We start from the raw sequence: 26,963 nt of genomic DNA on the forward strand, positions 1-26,963 counted from the left end.
AACTTACAAGATAATTTACATGTAGCAATTAACTTTCACATTTTTCTTTTAAAAAAGTAATGTTAATTGTCTCAAGTGATTAGCAACATAAATAACTTCCTAGGTATGTAAATGTATCAAATTCTATTTAATTTGAATATTAATAGTTTAGTTATAGCGTTATAGTAAAGTATCGATTCAAGTTTTATCCTAGCTTCCAAACCTAGAGTTTATATATAGCACATATGCATAGCCATAGTAAAGCATTGATTCACATTTTTATTCTAACATTTAAGCCACTACTTTACTTATAGAGGCTATATTCAAAGTTATCACCAAATATTGATTTAAATTCTAGCTTCTAAACCAATAGTTTACTTATATGCTACATGCAATTCTATAGTAGAGTATTGATTCATATTTTATTCTACTTTCTAAACCATTATTTATAGCTCATATGCAAAACAATGGTAAAGTATCAATCCAAACTCTAGCTTTGAAACCGATAGTTTATTTATAGATCCCAAGTATAAATAAATAATACAATGTTGATTAATAATTAAAAATGTAGCTTCTGAGTTACTTATTTTGTAAGCAAGTAGATTATCTTGCCAAGTTGCTCTTCATCATCCCTATCAATGAAGAGTGGACAAGAATTTTTGGGCTGAAATTTGTAGAACACCTTCCTATGATAAATAGAATGTAATTTGTATGAATAAGAATTTGTATAAACATTGTTTGCATGACTATTGATTGTACAAGTAGTGTTTATACAAGTATGAAAAAGCATTGTTTGATTGATTTATTGCACATGCCATCTTATAACTTGAATGAAACTTTTCACTTATCCCACATGTCCTATTATAAGTCAAATAAAACATTTCACTTTTAAGCAGTTAAGTGTACTATTTCCAAACCAATCGAAGCTTGAATTTTGAATAATGCAACTTACTATGCTCACAAAGAGAATGTTGAACTGAGCAAGGTTCTTAGAGATGGGTGGTAACCTAGTGGGAAGGCTAAGAAGCAATTGCTCAAGAAGATGGATCATAAACCCCTCACAAGTGAAACATCTACATAGTATTCTATGATGTTGTTGATGTTGATCCTAACTCTTATAATATGCAAATCTAAAAGATTAGCATGTAACCTTAAAATATTGTGTTGGAATACTAGATGACTCTATAATGACAAGAAGAAAGCAATTTGTCGTGGTGTGTAGAGGAGGTACAAATCCAATATACTAGTGTTGCAAAAAATCAAGTTGGAAGCTTCAAAGATTCAAGAATACTCCTTTGATGGGCTTGAGGTGTTCATGTTTGCACAAGTCATGAGAAGTGGGGATACTCACATCTTAGAGTAAGTGGATGTCAAGGCATCACTTGCATGGGTTGATGAAGATGGATTGTTATCTCAACCATGATAAAGAGGATGGAGAGAAGATGGAAATGGTATTTCTCTATACCATAAGTCATATGGTGTGTGAGTAAGAAAGTGGGTTGACTAAAAGATAATCTTGGCTCTAATCACTTTGTCCTTAAAAGGCATTGGATATAGAGGGAGAGCATGTGATAGGTTTGTTTCTTTCACCAACACTATGTGGAAAATGTGCAACTTGATGGAACTCTTATTCTCTCAAGAACTTCGATAATGTAAGCTATGTTTATCTCTCATCTAACCAGTACATCTCTCTGTTTCAACAATCTACTCACTTATCTCTCAATATCCATGAAAGTCATAGTACACAAACCCAATAAAGGTGTAGTGAGCTCACCTCGTTACCTTGGCATTAATGCCCTGACATGAAGGCTTGCAAGGGGCCTTGTGATTCAAGTAGTGCTCTTCATCTACCTCCACTACTCCATCACTTTTGATCCAATCTGCAAGTGCTTAATCTTCATAGAGGAAATATAGAGAAGAGAAGAAGAAACTCAACCTCTCACCCAAGAAGAAGTAGAACAATGCAAAGCACAAGAGAAGCTTCACTTCCCAAGTCCTTCACTCTCTCCCTCACTTTTGACACTCTCACTCTCCCTCACTCTCAAGATGATACACAAAAAGATAGAGTAGAGCCAAGAAGGAGAAGAGGATAGCTCTCACATTTACATATGATAAGCATGAGCTTAACCATTCACTTTTTAGCTTACATAGGATATCTTTCACATTTACATACGATAAGAATGAGCTTAACCATTCATTTTTTAGCTTAAATAGGATTTTGGGTTTGGGATCCCACTAAAAGTTAGGCACCTGTCACTCCTTTTTGGTTCTTGGATTGTCCTTTTTGCTTCATGCACAAATATTTAGTTTACATTGATCAATTTTTTGAAAGCAAATGGAAAGCTCTCCCTTTTCGAGCTATACTTTTCCTTTCCAATACTAGAGAATAATACAACTTGCATAGGTGTTAAGCTTGGCTCTCAAAATTACATTACATATAATTATATGACTATGGTATTAACAAAAAAATATTGAGTGCATGCCATGAGTGGGCTCAAAGGATTAACTTAAAAAAAAATCCTAGTAGCTTGCACCTTTTTTCAAGAAAAGTTTCCCAAAAGAATGTATATATAAAACCATAAAAGAAGTTTTGCTTTTCTCTAAGTGTGCTTTTTAGAGAGCCCAAAAATCAAGCAATACCTCAAAAAAGACCATGTTTAGAATAGTTTTTTCTTTTCCCCCTCCAATTAATTGGAGTGCCCTTTTAAGAGCTTTTTTGGTCTTTTTGGTAAAAGAAAGAAGAGAATGCAAGGTCTAATTTGTTGGAGTGTAAGATGACAAATCAAGACATTGGGCCAAAACCTAGAGAGTTTGGGTCCAACTTGGTCTTAGAAGATTTCGATTCCAAAGTTGTAAAGGACCCCAATTCAATGGTGGTCAAAGAGGTGAGAAGTGGAATGCTATAGATGTGGGAAAAAAGATCATTTTTTTCCAAGTTACCTAATCCACAAAGGCCAATGGGCTATAAGACATTGTGTAGCAAATACAAAGGAGCGGGCTAGACTACAAAAGATTTCTCGACTCTAGCCTTTATAAATGCCAACACCAACAAAACGAACTACTAAAATTGATCTTGAAGCTATATCTGAACAAGAAAGAAGAATCAATAATTTGATAAAGTTGGAAGTAGCCACTATTATGTGTGTTTAGGTCTAAATGGACTACACTATGAACCTTACTCTAGACGTTGTAGGTGTAAGGTTATCTTTAATATTCATGTGACATGTAAGTTGCAAGATGTATCTCTTGAGAGTACAACGTGATGTCGTGTGTGTATTGGGCTGAGTGTATGGAATTTTGCAAAGAATCACAGATCATTCTTATCACATTCTAACATGTTTATACTATTATTAATTTATTCTTTATTATTTATGGTTCAAATTTACAAGTTTGTAGTCATTGACTATGTGATGTATTTGTTTATGAGCAGCGATATGTCTTTGTGCAATGTTTGCTAAGTCTTAAATTAGACAATTACACATGGGGATCCTACTTGCACAATTACACATGGCAATCTTGTAGGTTTCTCATGGAATAACCATGTGATTAAGGAAGTTCTTGTACCTTTTGTGTGAGAGAAAGGTGACCTTTTCCATGTAGTCATACGAAAGATGTGGTTTTTTTAAAGCATGATAAAAGACTCAAGATCTTTCAAAGCTTAAATGAAATTTTGAATGTTCATGCAATTTGTGAGTTATTGTCAATGCCAGATATCAAATTCATGGTTTAAAATGCCCTATGTTCTAGCATTTTACAAGTAGTATATGCATTTAGGTTATTTTAGGTCGAGAAGCATTCATGTGTTTTTTTGTAGGGCAGACATGCATTCAAGTGTTACATGCATTTAGGCAATGCAGGCAATTCCAGACACTTTCAAGATTTTAGGTAGTGTAGTTAGTTTTAGGCAAATTTTGGCATTCAGGCATTGTAGACAATTTTAGGAATTCATGCAATGTAGGTAGTTCCAAGCAATTTCAGGCATTCAAACAATGGAAGTAGTTCTAGGTAGTTCATTTATTTATGGGGTTTTCAAGCAATTTATATATTTAGGTTTGAAATATGAATTTTCATGCTTTAACCTTTCTTGATGGCTAAGAAGAAGAAAAAATGTGTGATATATGCTATGAGCATGGCATCATACAAAGTCTTGTTTATATGTGCAAGAATTAGTATTATACCAAAGGAAAATCATGTAAGCTCTCTAGCATAGTTGATTTATGTTAGGAGTTGTTTGGTATCCATAAGAAGTAATGACTTTGCCCAAGAGGTCAAAGCTTGCTATGATACTTATGGTTAGATTTAGGGTTGCAAGAAGCCTCTTGCAGTATTTTTTGGGCTACAAATGCTCATAAAATCTTATCCCAATTTGAGAAAATCAAATAGAGGGTGTTGATGATTCTACCTAAGAGATTGAAGTCCACTCCAACATCAATTGTTGGATTTAGGGTTGTAGGAATACATACACACACAAGTTGGAGAATAAGAAGCTTGGTAGAACACAACATTAAGTGTATTGAGTAATATCAATAGAGAAGATTTACAAAACCAAGTTTTCCCTAAACTAAAGAGGCATATACACAAGCTAGGGAAAATATGAATGGCATGAGGATCATAAAGGTGAAGAAGTTAAGTCTTGCTCAAATTTAAAGTGAATCAAAAAATTAGATAGAGTGGTTGCAAAGCTCAAAGAGAAGTACAAAAATGTTTTAGATTTAGATTTTCATACTCTATTGGAATGGGTTTGCCATGCCAAGCGAATCAAAATAAGCAAGAAGTTATGAAGGTAATGGATATGCTAATTGTAAGGGATTAAGAAGTTTCTTTCATTATGATAGCAATTTATATTCTTTCTTATTATTGCTCTTTTTCTTTTCATGTATTCTTATGCTATATTAGCAAAAGCCTTAGCATGTCAATTGGATTAGACAAAAAAAGAAATTTGTTGAGATAATTGGAATGCTAATGTAATTTTTATTTGTGTTTGCCCTTACATTGGTTTAAGAAGTCACTTGTAACCATGTTGTTCAATGTTGCAAGTCTTTCGCTCTCTTTTGCTTTTGAGAAACATGGATGAATCTTTAATGGAAAAGAGGAGTCATATTCATATTAGTGTGGAAGAAGAATATTCCACATGGAGATGAAAGAACCATAAGGTGCTTTACAATCAAGTTGAGACCGAAAGGTTGAGAGATGATGGCAAGAAGCACATTAATCTATGGGGTAAATTGAGGCTTATATCCAACAAATCCATTAATATGTTAACCACCTAGATTTCAAACTCTTCATCATGGCACACTCATGTTTATTGGAGATGGAAAGGATGACTTGTTGGGGTATTACTTGAAGGGGTCACTCATGAATATATGCATGTATCATGTGAGTTCAAAATAAGGGGTTTTAAAAATAGAAAGTTAATACAAAATTTCCATACATAATGGTGTCATATAAAGGGGTCACTTACAAATTGAATAAAAAAGGATTGTGTTTTATTCAAGAAAAATTCAGAGATAATGATATTTATAAATAGGCCTTAAACACACATGATATATATAGTGAACCTCCCTAAGGGGTATTATAATCATTTAGAGCCTCAACATGTATGTAAGGTTCATAATTTGAGGCAATTACTTTATTACAATGATTCTTTTTGGAAGGAAAAATATGGATAACAAGCAAATAGATTGGATGGGGTAGACACAAAGTTAAAAACAATGAAGCAGGAAATGGAGAAACTCAAGGAGAAAAACAAATCACAAAAGGATCAGGTGGAAAAATTGAAAGCCTTACTTATATAGACTAGTTTTAGGTTTATGCAAAGGCATTTCAAAAGCCATGATAATTTAGTATCAAAAGGTAGGGGCTAAAAAAAAAGAAAAGATGTATTGACTTCAAGAATTTTCATTTCATGATGTGAATAGCATGCATAAATAAAGAGAACTTTATCAATTTTGCTATGGAACCCAACTTCAATCTCTTTGTGAAAAGATGTGGATAGAGCTAAGCAAGCATTTTCAAAATATAGTTGAACCAGGGGAAGTTTAAGAAACATGTGACAATGCTTCAATAAGTAGATAAGGGTATAGAGAAATTAATAAGGTGGTGGTGAAGAACCTTTGGCAACATCATCAAAGTGATTTAGTTTTTCCTAGACCATTATAATTGTAGAAGATAGAAAAAGGCAAAACATGGCAATCACAAAGCTCCTAGGTGTGTACCATCATATTAACACTACAAGATATAGGCCTTATACCGACGTTAAAAGCGACGAAAATGCAAATAATAAAATTTACCCATGTCGTCGCAAAAAGCGTCGTTATTGGCGACGCCATAGAACAGTCGGTATCAACTGATACCGATGCTGATACCGATGGTTTGCGACGAAAATGACGACGCTAATAACAACGCGAGCAGTAAAATTTACGACGTTAATAGCGACAGTAATAGGGAATTTTCTTTTGTGACAGGGCAGCAAGCTGCCTTGCCACATATAGGACTGTGTGCTTTATTAGAGCCATACAAAATAGTTTCTGCGCTGTATATAATGCGCTTGCAAACAAAAACAAAGTATACTAAAATCATAACACTGATACATGAAATAAACACATGATCACATAATAAGCGATTGGTACAATCATGACAAGATATCACTAATACATAGAAAATGTCTACATAGATCAGGCGACCAAAAAATAAAGGTATGTGAGCTCCAGGGATCCAAGGCCGAGCTACATATCCTCACCCTTTGAAAGCTCGTCCCACCGCAAAGGAGCATCGAACGGACTTTGCAAAAAAAGAAACAACACATCGGTCCACCATACAATAATGCATTATAATTAAACATGGTAACTACGGACAAGAAAGATGAGTGACTTACAGGGCCACCACATCTATACAATCGGTCGATCAATGAAGTAAGACCGTGCCTCTCTGCATATTGAGACTCAAGGCCGGTTGGATCGCGATTTGTAATGGAGTGCTGCAAAGAAAACAAAATGCTAACTGTTAGAAACATGATTGTCAGTACAAAGGATATTGCAAAAAAATAAACAAGCAAAACAAAAGAGAAACTTACAAAGTCCTCCAAATATGTCCTGTGGCTGCCACTCCCAAGATGATGGACCACTCCGGCCTCGAGTCGTGCCCTCACTACCTCGCACTGCTGACTCCAACGTCCTGGAGAATATGTAGCCTCCTCCCTCAGTCGACGCCAATCGTCCGTATCTAACCACTCGGGCTTTGCGGCCCCACTCTTGATTGCCTTGCATGCGTCGGATTGTCTGTGTGACATGTATGCATGCATACAATCCATCATTTAGCCCATAGAAAATCTATCTACTGAGGCTGGAACCGGAAACTCCTCATGCAAGGATGTTACTATGTAGTCCTTGCTCCCCTCCGGTATGTTCTTCCAATGATCTAAGACGTTGTACCGAAAAACTTGTTGGCACAACTCTCTCATGCGAGCCATCATCCTCCTCCCCTCATCATTCATGATGATGGCTCTTGACCTATCATTGAAAATATCCCCCTGGGGTCTGCCTAAGATGGGTCCTCTCCCATCTGCGTCCACTCTCTTGGGCATATCTAGGAGACCCCTGTGTATCCAATGTACCGATCGGGGTAATATCTCTTGGAGTGGCACCCATAGGGGTGCCACCTACTGTGACGGCTGCCGGAGTAACTAGAGTAGACGTTCCCATAGGTGTGACAAATCCTAGAGGTGACGCAACTCCAGCTGAACGACGAGACAGAGACACCGCGTCCATGCCTCCACAGCATCCATCTGAGCCTGAGCCATGCTCCCTTGAAGGGCCATGAGAGCGAGGAGTTGCACCTGTATCCTGTGTCGACCACGGGCTCACTGCATCCGTATCTCTGCAGCATCCCCCTGACCTCAAAGCACTCCCTCTCTCTGGCCCAAGTCTGGAGCATCGAGCTTGTCTAAGCATCCGATCGCGCTGAAGTAGATCTAGCAGAGCGCTCTGACAAAGATCGAGACAGCTCCTGGTCTGCCATATCTCTGAATCTCGCAATCTGGTCTAGAGACATGCATGTGAAGATATCCTGTAACTCCTCATCACTCATCCCTCGACTCATCTTGAAAATGTCACCTGTACAGACAAAAAATGATGTTAGAATAATCAATTTAAATCATATAAAGCACAGTAATATAAATCCTAAAAAAAAGATGTCACTTAAAATGCATATCTTATGTACCCTTATAAGCGATTGGTTAATGAATTGAGTAAGTGGATGCTCCAAGTATGAAGTATCCTATGGTTCCATGTTAATCTCTTGACACAACTCCGCATACACTAGAAGGTCAATAGACATGTCACCACAAAAGGATGAGTCCACCTCGTTCTCAAAGAATTCTTGGACTCCTGTATTTCCATCATTGTTAGCCGATGCTGGCTCCAAGCTTTCGGTGGCCTCCACCCCTTGCAATATCGACCCCTCTATTTGCATATTATCTTCATCTATGCTCGGAACATCGCTTTGATCATATACTCTCGCACTTCAAGGAGTTGAAGGTATAATATATCACCATCGAGGTTGTCAAGGGTTTAGATATAAGATTACCTATTCACAAACATGTACAAGAGAATTTAAACCATTGTGACATAAACCATATCGTAATACAATTAGCAAACAAATGAGTCCATGCACCTGTTCACAATGGGCCGAAAACACAAAGGTGTCGCGCAAATCCATCCATTTTTTTTCGAAATCTATTTTGAGAAATCCAGATGGACCTCGTCGAACTATTGCTCCAGCTCCTCCAAGTACCACTTTGAACTACTGCACATCGAATAGTATCATGGAGAAGCTACAGTAATCCACCGTAACAATACTTTGCAAGTTCCCAAAATATTCCATCTCATCCACAACCGTGTTTGGATCCACTGCTCGTCGCTGGCTCTCTTGCTCGAACCTTGCCATGATACCACAATCCATTGTGGAGCGCATTTTGTCAATATGCTCCACGCGAAAATGTAGTCCCCACGACCATGCTACACTATATATTTTGTACTGTACATTGAAACACTCAAATTAGATGTCGCATATAAAATTTAGATACGACAAATCCTAAACCCCTCATCACCTTTGGACTACATTCCCTTGAGAATTCCCACTCCTCCATTGAGACCTTTGTCCCTTCGCGAGATGTTGCGGTCAAAGATCCATGCAACCATCGCGTTGATATGAACTGCGGCATCTCCTCCATGCCCTCGGGATATCGAATCGGTCGATGACACATACTATGTCAGAATTCAGCTCGCGCTTCCTCTCGATCTTGCCTAGAGATCTGGTACTTGGCAAGCCACGTCTCCATAGAGACATGGTGCAACATACAAAAGTGATTTACCTTCTTCTCCATTGAGGCATCCATTCTTTTTTCTACCCCATTTTCAACCACCACATCTCCAATCAGCCTATCATCGTTCTTTAGCAACCATAGCATTTCGTTGTCTGGATCCACCATTGGTAGCCATTGTGAAATATGCACTAGCGCCTCAGACACCAACGAACCTTCAACCATGCTACCTTCTAGCCAAGCTCGTTGTCGCACAAAGCCTTTTAGGGTTTTCATGAAGCGCTCCAAGAAGAACATCCATCGAGTATGGACAGGTCCAGCAATCTCCACTTCATCTATAAGATGCACAAGAAGGTGGATTTGTATCATGAGTATGCTGCTGGGCAGGTATTTCTCAAAGAGACAATTCAATAGAGGACGTCTTAATCTCCTTCTGTGAGATCCATTGCACCAAAGTCGACAACCTGTAAATGGCCCCGCGTATTTCTGGAGTAAGACATCCTGCGATCGTGATCGGTAGTACAAACTGCCATAAACGAGAAAGCATTATGAATAATGACTACACTTCAAATAGCGAAATGCGCACGCCAATTACAATCCATTCGTAGTACAAACCTGACATATCTTATGCCAGTCATGGGATTTTAGCCCTGATAATTGGTCGTCTTTAGAAAATGTAGACATGAGAGAACGCATCATACCCATCGGAGTGTAGATAGACTTGACTACTTGCTTCACAATGCGCTCTTCTTTAGTGGACAAAACCCAAGGAGCACGAGGTAGCTGCACGCGACCATCAGCACTCGACTACGGCCAAAGTGCCTCCATCTTACCTACCTCCTTCAAATCCATTTGTGCCCCTATAGTGTCTCTCTTTCCTGTGATGTGGTCCCATAGCAAGTTGCCCACATTCTTGAAAATATGCATGGGATTCAACCTGTAAGTGGGTCCAATATGGCAACTCGTAGAAAACTGAGAACCGCCGCATTCCATTTGGATGTGATTCTGCGAGGACCATTTTCAGCTCGTACTAGCTTGCGGCATTCATACGTGTTGGAGGTCGTCCAAGAAAAGCTTCCCTGAGTTCATGATCCTCTTGCAAGAAAGCAACATGTCCTTGATATACCATCTTCTTCATGGTTCGTGACCTTCGGGAGTCTAAGTGTGGCCTGCACAATGGAGATGCATGATAACCTGAGGTAACCAAACCTATTCCAATACCACGACCTAGTGAATACAAGCTTGAACGAGATAAAATATAGATATTACCAATGAGAACGGAGGCCTGTTCACTTGAGCACTCTCCGAATCTTGAAAAATCATGCACTGTCCACATGAAAATGACTCATGAGAATGGCTCGAATATTGACTAACCGCCGACCATTGCGCCTACTCATATCTTGCACGGTGACCCCCTCCTCGCACAAAATCTTAAGCTCATCGACTAATGGACGAAGATACATGTCCATAATTTTGACTTTGTAGTGGCCGGGGATGAGTAAGCTAAGGATGAGATGTCCTTTCTTCGTAGAAAGCCATGGAGGGATATTGTAGTTGACAAGGACTATAGGCCACACACTATAAGAAGTTGAGCATAGACCGAATGGGTTCATGTCATCCATTGCAAGACCGAGCCGAAGATTCCTTGGCTCTCGGGCAAAGCCTGGGAAGGTAGAGTCAATGTGGCTTCATCACGTGAATACGCTAATATTCGTTGAACTCCATTCGTGGACCTATTCTGCGCATGCCACGTTGTCAAGCTCGCCATGCCGGACGTACAAAACATGTGGTTTATGCGGGGGATAAGTGAAAAATGTCTGAGAACTTTTTGAGGGATGGTTTGCCCTTGCAAGTCCTGTCAATACTTGTGAGCATCACACTTCGGACATGTCTCCATAGTCTCGTATTCTCCTTGAAACAGTATGCAATCGTTGATACATGCATGGATGTTGTTGTAGTCCATGCCAAGCTTTCCTAAAACATGTCATGTATCATCACGAGACTCAGGCACGGTATTTGCAGGCGGTAATATATGATATTTCAATAACCTGAAAAAAATCATAAACATCTTGAAAAATCACAAATGTTTTTAATAATAGAGCCAAAAAATTTTCAATAAAGCGTATGTACAAGATACCTAAACAACTCGGTCACACTCATATCACTCCACCCGTATTTTGCTTGCACATTTAAGAGTGCAAGCAGTGTCTTCAGGCGAGATACTCGGCACCCATCATATGATGGTATGAATGCTTCCTCTCTAAGCGGTCCTCTCTAAGCGGATCATAAGTCTCGACATCCATGGGAATCAATGCATCGATCATTGCCTCCATCTCAGGCTCCAAGATTGTAGGTAGGTCTGGAAGGTTGCCTGTCTCCTATGGCATTGACGGTATGGATTGGCTCATGCACTCCATCCATCGCATGCCCATGAACTCTTCTAATTGGCCGCAAAGGGTGAACTCCTCCTTGGGACGAGACATCACCTCCCTGGATAGAAAATTTGCCAACGAGACCCAATCTTATTGTATATGGTATTCAATTAGCTTTCGAGTACAATGCATGATTGATATTAACTTTTCTTACCATTTGCTGAAAATCCGCAATCGCCTGATCAATAATCTCAGATTGAAACTCGCTAAATTGTCGTACGTGTTCTATAGACAATCGACATTTTCATCTAATTGCTAGCTTGCATTGAGAGCAAGGACATGGGACACGCTGATTAAGATACGCCTCACGATCTTGAACAACAGGATCTTCATCGTTTTCAATTTTGTTTATGTTACAACAAACAGTTTGTTTTTGTTATCATTCTTTTTTTTTCTTAAATTGTTATCCTCTCCTTTCATCTCTCTCTTTTTCTACGACCACGACCACGACCACGACCACGACCACGACCACGACCACGACCGTGACCACGACTATGACTATGACGATGACTACAACCATGACTACGACTATGACTACGACCACAGCCATGACCACAACCACGACTACGACTATGACTACGACAACCACAACCACGACCCATGACCATGACTACGACTATGATGACCACGACCACGACTACGACCATGACCACCACGACCACGACTATGAATATGATTATGACCACGACCACGACCACAACCACGACCACGACCACGATTACGATGACCACGATTACGACTACAACCACGACCATGACCACGACGACCATGACTATGGGTAGGTTGCACTCACTAAGAATAGGATTGGTGATTCACCTCATCTTTTCTCCATCATCAATAGAATTCTCCTATACCATTTACAACTCACCCATCTTCTCTCCACACTATTGCACACTACAATTTCTATAAGGGCATGAGATTGGGATCTCCACAGATACCAAAGCATGATCTCTAGCTTGATGGTTGCATATATACTACTACTACTCATGGAATAAACCTTAAAAAAGTTATTATGCTAAAATATATGCTTGTTAGAGTATAAATTTGTTTCTAAGACTATTCTAAGGAAGAAAGAGGGTTAATGATAAAAAAGTGTCCTTCCTTGCAAGTGATTTTATATTATATTTATTAATTAAAATTGATAGTTGAAGATGAGTTTCCTAAGAGGTCTTGTGGTGATGCTGTTTTAGTTTTGCGAAGCATATATATGAATGATGCTGTTTTAGTTTTCTGTATTTGTCTTTTTAAGAAGAGATTGATTTTTATGGAATATCCAAAGTTATTTTTGGGATTACGTTATGAAAAATGAATGCTTTTCATACTGATAGGCTAATTGCCTTCATTGTATATTTGCGTGGTGGAGGCTAGTACAAGCCCCATGTATGAGAGGTCTCTTTGCAAGAATAACATTATGCTAGGAGGCATAAGTATGCTAGGGCTCTCTGGCCATATATCCCTTAGGTTTGTTGAGGATCGGCCTAACCCCTATGAGCCTAGGATGAGCTTATTGTAAGGTCCTATTTACTTTTCTCTCTTTCTCTCCCTCTCTCATTTCCTTTCCCTCCCTCACCCTGACCCTCTCTTTCTCTCTTTCCCTATTAGGTTTAATGATTTTTCCTCTTTTTCTCTCTCCTCTCCTCTCTCTCTCATATTTCTTTTTCTCTCTCCTCTCCATCTCTCATTTCCTTTTCTCTCCCTCTCTCACCCTCACCCTCTCTTTCTCTATTAGGTTTAATGATTTTTTTCTCTTTTTCTCTCCTCTCCCTCTCTTATTTTTTTCTCTCTCCTCTCTCTCTCTCTCTCATTTCTCTTTCTCTCTTTCTTTCCCTCTCTCATTTCCTCTCCCTCCCTCACCCTGACCCTCTCTTTCTCTCTTTCCCTATTAGGTTTAATGATTTTTCTCTCTTTTTCTCTCTCCTCTCCTCTCTCTCTCTCTCTCTCTCATTTTTCTCCCTCCTCTCCCTCTCTCATTTACCTTTCTCTCTTTCTCTCCCTCTCTCATTTCCTCTCCCTCCCTCACCTTGACCCTCTCTTTCTCTCTTTCTCTATTAGATTTAATGATTTTTTTCTATTTTTCTCTCTCCTCTCCCTCTTTCATTTTTTCTCTCTCCTCTCCCTCTCTCATTTCCCTTTCTCTCTTTCTCTCCCTCTCTCATTTCCTCTCCCTCCCTCACCCTAACCCTCTCTTTCTCTCTTTCCCCATTAGGTTTAATGAACTTTCTCTCTCCTCTCTCTCTCTCTCTCATTTCTTTTTCTCTCTCCTCTCCCTCTCTCATTTCCTTTTCTTTCTTCCTCTCTCTCCCTCGCCCTCACTCTCACCCTCACCTACACCCTCTCTTTCTCTCTTTTCCTATTATGTTTAACATCTTATCTCTTTTTCTCTCTCCTCTCATTCTCTCTTTTTTTCTCTCTCCTCTCCCTCTCATTTCCTTTTGCTCTCTTCCTCTCCTTCTCTCATTTCTTCTCCCTCCCTCTCCCTCTCTCATTTCCTTATTATGTTTTCATCTCCCCCCCTCTCCCTCTCCCTCTCCCTCTCCCTCTCCCTCTCCCTCTCTCATTTTCCTATTATGTTTAACGTCTCCCTCCCTCTTCTTTTCCCATTTCCTCCCTCTCTCCATCTCTTTCTATCTCATTTCCTCTCCCTCTCTCAATATACACAAATTAAACCCTAAACAAGTAAAAGAGAGAGAGAATGGACTCACCGTAAAGATTTGGTGAGGGTTTGGCATCTCCTCTTTGTGACGACGGCTCCTCCTCTCCTTCGTGAACGGCAGTGGCGGCAACAGCAAGCCTTCTTCCTCTCCCTCTCTCACCCTCTATGCAAAACGGTTGCTCTCTCTCTTGCTCTCCCTCTCGAAATGTTTCATGAATGCGCGAAATGAAATGCGCTCGGGTTTCGGCCCTCTTTTTTTTCCCTGTGGGGTGTCACTATTTGCGTCGCAAATGCGACGCTAATAGCGACACAAATAGTGACGCTGCTATTCCTACGTCACTACCCGCCGTCGCTATACCTGCGTTTCCTTGTAGTGTAAGGGTTCAATTCACTTTACAAAGGGAAAGTTTTTTTTTTTTTTTGGTTTTTTAGTATAATGAATACAACAATGCATGGGTGAATCCAAAGAGTGTGCATGTTTTGCAATGGTACATGCATATGCTATGGCTGTAGAGAATATAGAGGGCAGACTTGTATTTGTATTGAAACTAGACAAGGCACAAATATTAAAACACCAAAAGATGAAATGTATAAATATTGCACTCATAAATAGGGCTTTCCAACATGCAAAGGATTTGTCATCATTGGGAAAGGTTAAAAGCATTCAATCTAATAATGATCTATTGTGAATAGGTGTAACTCAGGCGCCCAACAAGAGCCATGAGACCCTAAATGGATTTTCAATCACACAAAAATCTCAAGCATCATAGAGTCATAAGACAAAGGATAGTTACTTGAGGTAGAAGGCACTGGTTATTTGAAGTAGCATGGCATTTAAGTGTTGACTTGAAAAAGCCTTAAAATGCATATTTGGGATTTTTGGTGGAGTGACAACACCGCATCTATGCTTGTATTGTATGGATGGAATGACATTCTCGGATTGGTTTGACGATACAAGAAGAACATGAATTGCCGCATTAAGGGAGAATACAAATAGTTGAGCTAGGACTTTGAATAGTGCATGAAGGTATTTATAGAGTAGTGCCATCAAAGAATTGCAAGATAGAAATTGGGAGGGTATCCTTCAAATTCTATTAAAAAGGGTACATATTTGTACATTGCATGCAAAGATTTGTATTCTTGATAAGCTTCTAAGGCTACATTTAGATTATGCTTACCATATCAAACCTATATCGATTTCAAATGCCTGCATCAAGAAATGTAAATAACTCCTTTCAAGAAAGGGCCTTCATATGCAATATATAAAAGATATACATAAATCTAGAAAATCAGGCGATTTCTCAACCCTTATATCAATGGGAGGGGCAAATACTAGAAGATTCCTCTCTGACTTTGATAATCTCCAAAAAAATGTAATATGGGAATGCTAGAAAGAATTGTGCGAATGTACAACCAATGTGGTGAGTGATCCTTTTGTAGCAAATAATCATATGAAGGTTTGGATGGAGGTTGATAAATTCTTAAGAATTTTGTAGCAAAGTAGAAGCAGTGCAAGCTATTGTTTAGGCTACAAGAAGGCAATAAAAATTTTGGTGGAAGTAATAGTTAAAGCAAAGAAAGACATCACATTTTACTTGGTGTGAGTATACTACTTGGAAACTTTCATATCAGAACGTATTTTTTTATTGGACTTGATATGTTCATTTTTTGTGTAGCACATTTGACTAAACATACTTTGTTGACAACTATGGACAATTGTCCATATGGAACACACAAGGCATGGAGAAGTTTCACTATCAAGCAAGAATGTTCTACTTCAAAACCACAAGATATGGTGGTGGACTAAGAAAAGCAAAATCATTGCATGTGAAATATTCAACACTTTTTATAGAAAACAACTTTGACATGTAAAATCAATTAGCACTATATAAGAAATTGAGGAAACCACAGAGGATTGATATGAAACTTAGAAACAATATTCTCATTAGTTCCATGAGAGTTTGTACATAATGTGATTATACTCTTTATAACATTCTATTTATATGTTTAAGGACATTATATAAATATGGCTTAGAAGTCATATAACATTCTATTTATATGTTTAAGGACATTATATACATATGCCTTAGAAGTTAATGAAGATTCTTTTGTTGCTTTTTTCTTCCTCATGTTCTTCTTTATATCATTCTATTAATATGTTTAAGGACATTATATACATATGGCTTAGAAGTCAATGAAGATTCTTTTGCTGTTTTTTGCTTCCTCATGTTCTTCCTTATTTTTATTGCCATCTAGCAAAACTACACTACTTTTATTGAGCAAGATGTATATTTGTCTCCTATATCCTTGCAAAAGGGGGTCGCTTAAGGGATTGGCGGTAAGGGCATATGCATTGTAACCTAGGAAGTACTTAGGAAGTATTCGTTCCTTGAGCCTTTGCATGCAGGATCATAGCTTTAAAAAATTATAATGGCATACTTATCAATAAGTATGATTTTATCTTTATTTGTAGGTATATGGGAAATATTTTATTCTACTCATATTATATGGTTTAATCGACGATGTTTAACTTTTAACTTTATCTAGAAAGATCAATTTTCATTTAGCTATGTCCTAAGTGTAATGTTGATTGTTTTTTTGAAATTTTTATTCCAAGCAATGCAAAAATCATAAGTGCAATTTTTCTTTCATCTTTTAGACATCGAATTATATTTTCACAGACCTAATTTATGTGCATCTAGTATATATTTTCTTATGCAAATTTCCATTGATTCAATGCATTGATTATTTTATGATATTATCTAAATGGTTTTCTATAAAGATTATAAAATTCATATGTATCTATTTATCATTAGCAAAATGAAATTGAGTTACTCACTTTTAGAAAAAAATTATAAAATATTCCCTTCCCTAACAATGTCTACTATTTTTATGTTATTATGTTCACATGCATCATCAATAAATATCACAAAATAAATCATAATTAAGATATTTTCTTAATGATGGGCATATAATCATTTTCCAAGTGAAAGAGTCTTTTCACTAAATAGCTAATTATTATATTAATTAGGTTATTTTCCTAAGCGGTAGTTCATATGCATTTTTATTAGAATGTGTTTATAATCGTTTAAAGCCAAATAAAGTGATAAGCTTATGTAATATTAATTTTTTTCAAATTGATGAGATGCTACCTCTCTCAGGTTTGTTGTAATGCAGGTTTTGCCAATTCCTATTGTGTCGTTTTCTCCATCGATCGGGTTCCTTGCTTTCCTTGCTTCAAATGTGCTTTTTGACATTTTGTGACCTCAGGGAGCCATGGATGTTAGGCAAAATTGATGTGGTAGTTTAAGGAGAGTTGGTGGTCGTCTAGAAAAATTTTGCCAGAGTTTCACTTGGCGGTATGGTCGTATGGGGTGAAGGCATAGCAAGGGGTAGAGAAAATGAAAATGAGGTAGAAGGGGAGTATTTTCCTCTTTCAAGGCTCAAGCTTCAATGGATAAGAGAAGTAGAGAAATTTTTTCATCATTAGGACGTCTTCCTTCTTGCTTTTTTTGTGAAGGAGAGGGGGTGTATTTATAGGCATGAGGGGTAGTATGCAGCCGACTGATTCTTTTGGCTACTTGTCAAGAGCCAATTGAGCTTTATTAAATATTCATTTTGATTGCTTACCTGTTGGATGGCGGCATGGGGATGATTATTTAATGCTTTCCCTCTCTCCAAGCATAAAAAGCATCTTGTATTTCGGTTTATTTTTTCAAAAACGTATTTTTCTTTTCAAAACGACTTCATTTGTGGTTTTTGGCCTAGTTACTTCATGACTTATCTAGTATATAAAGTCACGTGATACTCTTTGATTCTTAACTTACTCAATATCATGTTGGTTCTTGTGTGTTCTTCCTCTACCGATTGAGGCTTTTGCGATTTGTCTTGCAGTTACGAAATCAATACGATCCTTGACACATTAAATGGAATCGGGAATGCCAAATCAAATATAATGCAGGAAAAATTATATGATCAAGCTGTTATAATATTATTTATGAGATGTCTTTGCTTTTTTTGGTTGGGAACATTGAGGCGTCTTCTCGTGTTAGTTTACAAAATTGATTTAATGAGAGACTCGATATCAAGAAAATTATGTGCGGTCACTTATGTGATAGCTTGACGAGTAATTTTTAAAATGCCTCAAGTCGAATTCGTTTCTTGATATGAAGCACTGTGGCAGGAATATTACACATTTGCAGCAACAAAATTTGAAGTGTTATTGTCTAGGATATGGAATTTCTCTTTGGAATCATCAATTAGGTCCTTTTCATTTGCACAAGTCTCTACAACTACTGCAATGCAAAAGTCTTCCCTTAGCCCTATGAAATTCAAGAAATCATTAAGCATTAAGAACTTCTTTCCAAGTATGGGAATGGAGGGGAGATTGAAATGAGTGAGAGATTCAATGGACATTGCAATGTCTTCTTGGCCCTCTTCTAGAAGATTACCAACCTTCAAATTAACTCTATCAAGGTCATCTGACATCTTTTCCTCCTACTCAGCAGAGAGGACCTCTTCCACATCCAAGTGCTTCTTCAATGTTTGTAATGCTATGGCAAAAGTAAGCAATCTCTTGAAGCCTTGTTGAGTTAGTAGGCTCTTTCTATGAAGCTAGGAAGCTCAAGAAACCAAAGTGGAATCCATATAGCTCGCAACTCTTTTTATGAAATGGATAATCCAATATTTTCTTACAATCCTCAAAAGGTATTGGAGTCACTTCCTTACTATTCTTAGCATTATACTTTCTTCCCTGGTATGGAAAATGTATGAAATACTTGGAATCTTCTACAACCTTGAACTCATCTTGGGTGAAACCCATACTAACCAGAATGACCTCATTTAGATTGAATGAAGCATTAAACATTCTCATTGCATTATCAAAGCTTGAAGTATGGCCAATTTTGTGAAGGAATCATAATAGCTTATATGTAGGAGCATAGATGTCATCTTGAATATCTAGATCTTCTAGACTTTTTGGATTTTCTCTAGGCATCACACTCTCCTTGAAAAAGGGGCCCTTCATTAGTAGGGTACTCCTCTTTGATGAAAATATCTTCAAGTGATTTGGGAAATCATGATCTATGGTATTTCCTTTTTTTACCTCTATTTTCTTTGCGAGGGGGCTAGGGAAATAAAACTTAGAAAATCTCACATTACATCAAAAGAAACCAAGCCAAAACCTATGATGCATAGATAGACATTTTGCCTCTCCAAGAAACATGCATGTGCATCATAGGGTCCAGTTGAAAAAACAATGAGGATACAACAAAGGTAGAATTTTTTTAGGAAATCGTAATGTGCATAGTATAAAATAATGCTATTGTCTAGCATAACTTTACTTGATCATTGCTTGGAAGACAACATGAAACACCCTTAGAGAAAACTTTTAGATTATGTAATGCTTTTGATGTTGACGTGTCTATGGTTGGTTGTGGAAAGTAGGGGGAGAAGAATAAGTCCAAGTGGAGTGAAAGGACTTGGGATGAACCATGCCAAACCAAGTGAAAATGAGGTTTGAGCACATGGCACATGGAAGAACCAAACCCTACATCATGGGGGAAGATTTTTAGAGTGCCATAACATTGCATGTTTACGCGCAGTTTGGATCGAGCTGAGAAGAGGAGGATGAAATCTCTATTGATTTAGGACCAACTGCATAGAAGCCTACAAGAGCTGTTGTTATTACTTAACAATGACAAAAGTTGGGCATCTTGAAACACCACAAGGGCCAACTAAAAACCTTTTGAAACTAGGGACCTAGCACAATCACAAAAGACATTAGCCTAGCATGATGGATAGTGCTAATGTAGGTTAAGGGAAAAATCATGCCAAGACATAGCACACTTTGAGAACTCAAGAATTTAGTGTCACATTATAACAAGACCCTAAGCCATACTCCTTCCACTTCAAAAGACTTTGGTTGCTAGGAAAAAGCGCTAGAGGTTGAAGACAATAGCCTAGGATGATGGATAGTGTTGTGAAAGGACTTTGGGTGGGTATTAGGACACAAGGTGAGCCTTGACCCTATGTCATGGGGAAAGATTTTTAGAGTCCCTCAACATTGAATCTTTGCACATTTTACTCTAGTTTGAGAGGAGGACGATGAAATCTCTATTGATTAGGACCAATTGCACACAAGCCTTAGAAGAATGTTTTGTTTTTTCATTAAATGACAAAGCTTGGTCATCTCTAAACACCACAAGAGCCAATTGAAAACCTTTTGGTACTAAGGGACCTAACACAATCACAAAAGACATTAGCCTAGCATCAAAAGAGAAGCACATTGATCGCAAGAAAACCAACTAAAAGTCACTCAAAATGAGATTTGCTTAAGAGAGGGAGACTTCTTCCACAAGGCATGGTATATCAAGAACATCATGTGAACACGCATATAAGAATCTCATAAGAATATACCCTAAAGGAGCTCCAACAACTTAGTCGTGATCTATAGCTATAATATCCACTTTGAGTGTATCAAATGAGGTTTTTCTTGGCTTGGAAATGAAGCTTCATACTTCAAAATAATTGAAGTATGAAGCTTCAAAATAATTGATTCAAACTCACAGTCTCTAAGCTACCACTGCAAGTGATAACCTCTTAACTATATAGGAGGACTCACCTAGAAGACTAGCTTGTTGACAAGGATCATACCTATGACTTGAATTGGTTCCAAGCATTACCTCGAGATTGGTATGCATATACATCTAGAGTTATTTACTAGAGAACAACAACTTGAGAAGGAAACCTACCTCAAGCTTTTTTAAACATGTTGCTAGAAAATAATGCATGATCATCTCAATGTAGGAAGCTTCTACATGAAATCCAACACTTTGGTAGGAAGAGATCATGCATAGGTTAAGGGAAAATGCACACCAAGGCACATCACACCCTGTGAACTAAGGATTTAGTGCCACATTATAACAAGACCCTAAGCCATATTCCTTCCACTTCAAAAGACTTTGGTTGCCAAGAGAAAGTGCTAGAGGCCCTTAGAGACACCTTGTGTGACTAGAGTATCAAGTAAATCTATTGTATGATATCCCTAGTTGCATATGTAGTCACATCAAAGAACAACTAGCTTTAGAAGAATGACCTTCATATCATTTAACCCGGACTCGACAACATGAGGGAATATTTTTAGAGTCCCTCAATGTTGCATGTTTGCATGCACTTTTATCCATGTATCAATGAATTAAGTAAATCAAATATCGATGTCACTCTTGAGGGGTAAACCTTTTAGAACATGTAAGATACCATGTGATCTAAAAAATAAACAATATTTTATTTAGTAAAATTTACAATATTATATTTACAGAAGGGGTTTTTGAATTATAATTTGGAAAAATTTTGCAAGTTTAGTAAAGTAAAAGGGTTCATTTTATGGTCTTATAGCATGTAAACAAAAGGGTATTTCTTAATACCCTTTGAACACATGTTATATAGATGGTTTCTTATAGGTAAACCCCCCGATATCTCACTAGGGCAACTAGGTTGTTGACGTCCTTGTTCAATTAGGTGTTTTGGTCTCATGGGCAACATGTGTGCATCTCCTATCATTTACTTCCCACTTGGACCCTCTGCCACTCATTATCTTCCTTGAGGTCTCTTTTGAACTATAGGACATGGCTCTCGACCAAGACTATGTAGTTACAACAACCCTACTACATTGACATAACAAGCCAACACATTAAACTTTTATTGGAGTGACTCGAACCCTATGGCACGAGGGGAGACTCCTAGGGCCTCATATTGAATGTCTATGTGCATGATGGGGACCATGTGTCATACTCCAAGGGAAATGTTCGGATGGAAAAATCAACAATGAAGTGCCAATGGGAGAGAATTAGAATAGTTGACATAAATGTCTTATCACATATATAGGCAATCAAGGAGAAGTAAAGTAATAGGCAAACAATGTGTTGTCTCATGTCTTAACTCAATCAGTCAAATGACCATCATAAAATACTCAATAGCAAGATTAATCTAGACCTTACCATGCAACGGAAGATGATTGGGGAATCATGAACTTGATCATTGTGCATTGTGTGTTCTACGTGGTTATATCCTTACCAGAGAGGTCGACGGATGCCAAAAAATTATGAATTTGAGACAAACATCCAAAAGTTAATGGAAAAATAATTGACCAAATTTCCTCATATTTATAGAATTTCATAATCAGGATGACATCATTGAGCAAACGGTCATATGGGGGACATGGGATGCATGCCATGTGGAAACTATTCTTTGACCAACATGGGATGCACACCATGTGGCAAACAGTTGTTTGGGGAATATAGGATGTACACTATATAGCAAACCACAAAATGTGATATGTTTGCCCATGTGGCAAGTTGATAATTATGATATGCTTGTCCACGTGGCAAGTTACGAATTATGGTGTGCTTGTCCATTTTGTAGAAGGTATGCTTGATTTTTTCTTTGTTCTACACATGGAAGGAAATGACATTGTGTTGCATGTGTGGAAATTGATAAATAAATATCTCCCACCTCATTTTTTGATTTTACACTTGTCACATTCTTAGAATCCTCCAACCACCTTTCAAAAATCATGTGTATTTCCAAGTCCCACTATTGTTGTATTGGTTAAAACATCAAGACACCAGGTATCCTTGTACTCCATTTGTATTGCATGTTGAGATTAGAACAACCCATGGTGTGCAGAAAGGCATTCCCCCAACAACTACCAGAACACCCTTGTGCACGTTGTGTAGTCTTTCAACTCACGTCCTTCATTTCCATTCTATTGCATGCCATTGTTAAACCTCATGCCATGCACAACATAGTTCCCCTTCCACTAGAGCACCCTTGTGTGTGCCTTGTGGTTTGAAATTTCCCAACTGTTTTTTCCCAACTCCTTGTGGTATGCTATATTGGTTGATGTAGGATTCCACAACATGCACAACAATGGTCTCCTATACCACTTGAACACCCTTGTGTGCATGGTGTGGTCCAAGATTTTCCAAACACCTATTGCACCTTTTTAGTATTCAAAAAATGGGAATTGGGAGATTCCCAAACTCACTAATATTGTGTTGATGGAAACACATCTACATAAACTAAAACTTAGTCTAAATGATTTAAAAATAATTAAAATAAAATAAAAAAGTCTTGCAAGATGTTAATGCTCCTAGAAAAGTAAAATTCATTGCCTTACAATGAGCTAGGAATTGTTATTGAATGGAAGGTGCCAAGTGAATATCCTTTATAGTATACACATGTTGGATCCTTGTATACCATTTTAATCATGTATTCTAAACCTTAGGATTCATTCTTCCAATGAAAGCTCATACTTTCTCTTTTTCATTTATTAATATTGTGAGGATATTTACAAGAAGGAAGCATTATTATCCAATCTTGGACCTTGTATGTTGACAGATACCACAAATCATCCCCTCTTGTATTGTAGCACATACATGCCTATATGGAGTTAGATCTATGAGAAGTAGTAGAAGAAGAAGCCATGGAAGATGAATGCTAAGGTATCGATAAGAAATTATCTTGAAATAGAATAGAAATATTGCAAATCGAGTTTGGAGAATTTTGGACAATTAAATAATGATAGCTACGCGATGAACACATATAAGTTTAGAGGCTCATTTTCACCCTTTTGCTAGTATTAGAAGAAAAGTTCCCAAATTAGTAGAGAGTCAAATGTTACATTGGACTACATATGGCAATATCCCATTACCCTATTCACTAATCTCATTATTAGTGAATGCTAATTAAAAGTTCATTTCCCCCTCAAAATTGGATGTAATACCCAATAAATGAGCTTGCTAATGGGAGAATGGAGCATCACATACCTTGCATTGCGAAATTCAAGGTAGTTTTAGTATTTCGGTTTTTTTAAAGCCACAATTAATCAACATTAAATAAGCTTAATCATGAAGGAATCAGTCAGGGAGAAATCAACAAGGAAGAGGATTAGTTAAGCAATCAAGAAGAAATCAATAAGGAAGATGATAAGTGATCAATAAGATAACTTATGCAGATGGTTATGTTTTCATGGATGACAAGTCTGAAGATCATGGTTTTCTAAAGTACATGAAATACCACTATCCATAGTGTGGAATGTACCATGTATATGTTGATAGAATTAATGTTTCTAGCATAGGGAATACTATTTCAAAGTTTTTGCTATACTGTATATATTTTGATGGATCAACGATATATGCAGTTTTCAAGACATCAAGTTTCGAAAAGCGAACAATCAATTTTCAACAATGTTTAATATTATAGTAGTTGATTGAGTATCAATAATTATAGAAATAAATCAATTTATGTGGTTTTGATGAAGATTTGGATGAGATATGTTCCATCCAATGATCTTCAATTGATACAATTCAATGGCTTTCTTTTGAACTTGAAAAGGAAAGAAATGCATAAAAAATTGTGCAATTGAAGCTTTATCTATCATCACCTTCCTAGACTATCCAACAAAGAGAAGAAGAAGCTCCTATTGGAATTAACCCCTATAGTCTATATAGTATAGACAATGTGCCATATAAGAAAGGCAAAGATAAAATGTTGTAAGGATGTGTTGCACAAGATTATGCTTTCCATAGGAAACATATTTGTTTCTCACAACTTTTGCCATTTACTTAAGTAGTTCTATTTTTCCAATCTCTAAGTTTATGTATTCTCCTATTAAGTCAGTATAGGCTCTTGACCTAAGGATCAACTTGCCTTGCCTACATACCAATTAAGAACATTAGGGTTCTCTAGGTTATTATTTTGGCTTTCCCTAGTGCATATTAAACAAAATATATATACCCATTTGATTTGTAACTCCATGGTATATTAATTGTTAGGGTAAGGCATCATATTTTGGAAATTAATAGTTTTTTTAGATCTTTTAATTTTTTGACATCTTAGTCTTACTAACCATCTATGCATAGATGAGGTGTTTATCTAGGAATACATTTCCATTATAGAGAATTGTATCTTTTGGCTTTTGATGGTTTTGCTAATGATCTATCCACATTATGTAGTAAATTTTTGAGCTAAATCTAATGGTGACACTAGACCTAAAATCCCTAGATAACATTAATGAATCAATCCTACCTAGGATCGTATAGTGAATGTGAAGGGGAGTGCTTGTGGAGATTTCTAGTTTTGCCATAGATTTTCTAACCTTTTAAGTGTTAGGGAATATTAATTGCTCAAAACTTGTTTTTAGTGAATCCTTTACTTTAAGAATGTGAATTTATTCTTGGTGTTTGCTAATTATGACTAGTGTTGTTGTGAAAATAGGGGAGCAAGGGAAGGAGAAAAAGAAAACCCAAATTCTAATAAACTACATTATACATGAATATATCTACAACAAGTCCCTCTCTACAAAGGTTTAAAATTTCTTCCTTTGATTAGCATGTCCATCTATGCGACATTCCTATCAACTATAGTTGTTACAATCTTCATTTCCTAGAGATTTCTTGTGATACATTTGATCTATATAATTTTTTTCTAATTTTTCAAAAGTATTTTAGTATTACTACATTTATTTAAACTTTTAAGAAAATTTTAAGATACATTTTATTTTATTAGAAACTTCTTATCGACATGTTATTTAAACATAATTACTTTTTCATTTAATATAAATTTTCATTTGTGATATATATGTGCAAGGAATGCTTGGGTCTCATTGTTCGAGGTGTTGGAGTTTGTGGCCATGTTGTTTGTAGTGGATGAAGGGTCTGCTGCATTTGAGGGTTCCTTGAGGCGGCATCATGAAGGGTAAGGAAAAGATTGAATTGAGGAGAGTTCATGTAATATTCCCGCCAGAACCCTTCATATAAAAAAACAAATTCAGGCTTGAGGCTTTTAAAAAAGTACTCATTGAGCTGTCACATAAGTGACTCCATGTAATTTTCTTAATATCGAGTCTCGCATTAAATTAATTTCGTAATCTGACATGGGAAAATCCCTCAATGTTCCAAGTCAACAAAAAGCAAAGACGCCTCGTAAATAATATTACGATGGCTTGATCATATAATTTTTCTCACATTATATTTGATTTGGCATTCGTGATTCCATTTAATGTGTCGAGGATTACATTGATTTTGTAACCGCAAGATAAATTGTAAATGCCTCAATTGGTAGACAAAAAACATGCAAGAATGACCATGATATTGAGTAAGTTAAGTATAAAAGAGTATGACATGACTCTATATACTAGATAAGTCATGAAGCAACTAGGCCAAAAACCACCAAAAGAAGTTGTTTTGAAGAAAAAAAGACGTTTTTGAAAAAATATGACAAAATACATGACATTTTTTATGCCTGGAGGGAGAGAAAACATTACAAAATCATTCCCATGCCATCATCTAACATGTAAGATATCAAAATGGATATTTAATAAAGCTCAATTGACTCTTGACAAGTAGCCAAAAGAATCAGTCGACTTCATACTCCCCCTCATGCCTATAAATACACCCCCTCTCCTTCATAAAAAAATCAAGACACAAAAAAGGCAAGAAGGAAGACCTCCTGATGATGGAAAAAATTCTCTACTTCTCTTCTCCATTGAAGCTTGATCCTTGAAAGAGGAAAATATCCC

This window comes from Lygodium microphyllum, chromosome 12, assembly GCF_053477565.2.
Source record: "Lygodium microphyllum isolate KBCC chromosome 12, Lygodium_microphyllum_v1.1.10, whole genome shotgun sequence".
NCBI lineage: Eukaryota > Viridiplantae > Streptophyta > Polypodiopsida > Schizaeales > Lygodiaceae > Lygodium > Lygodium microphyllum.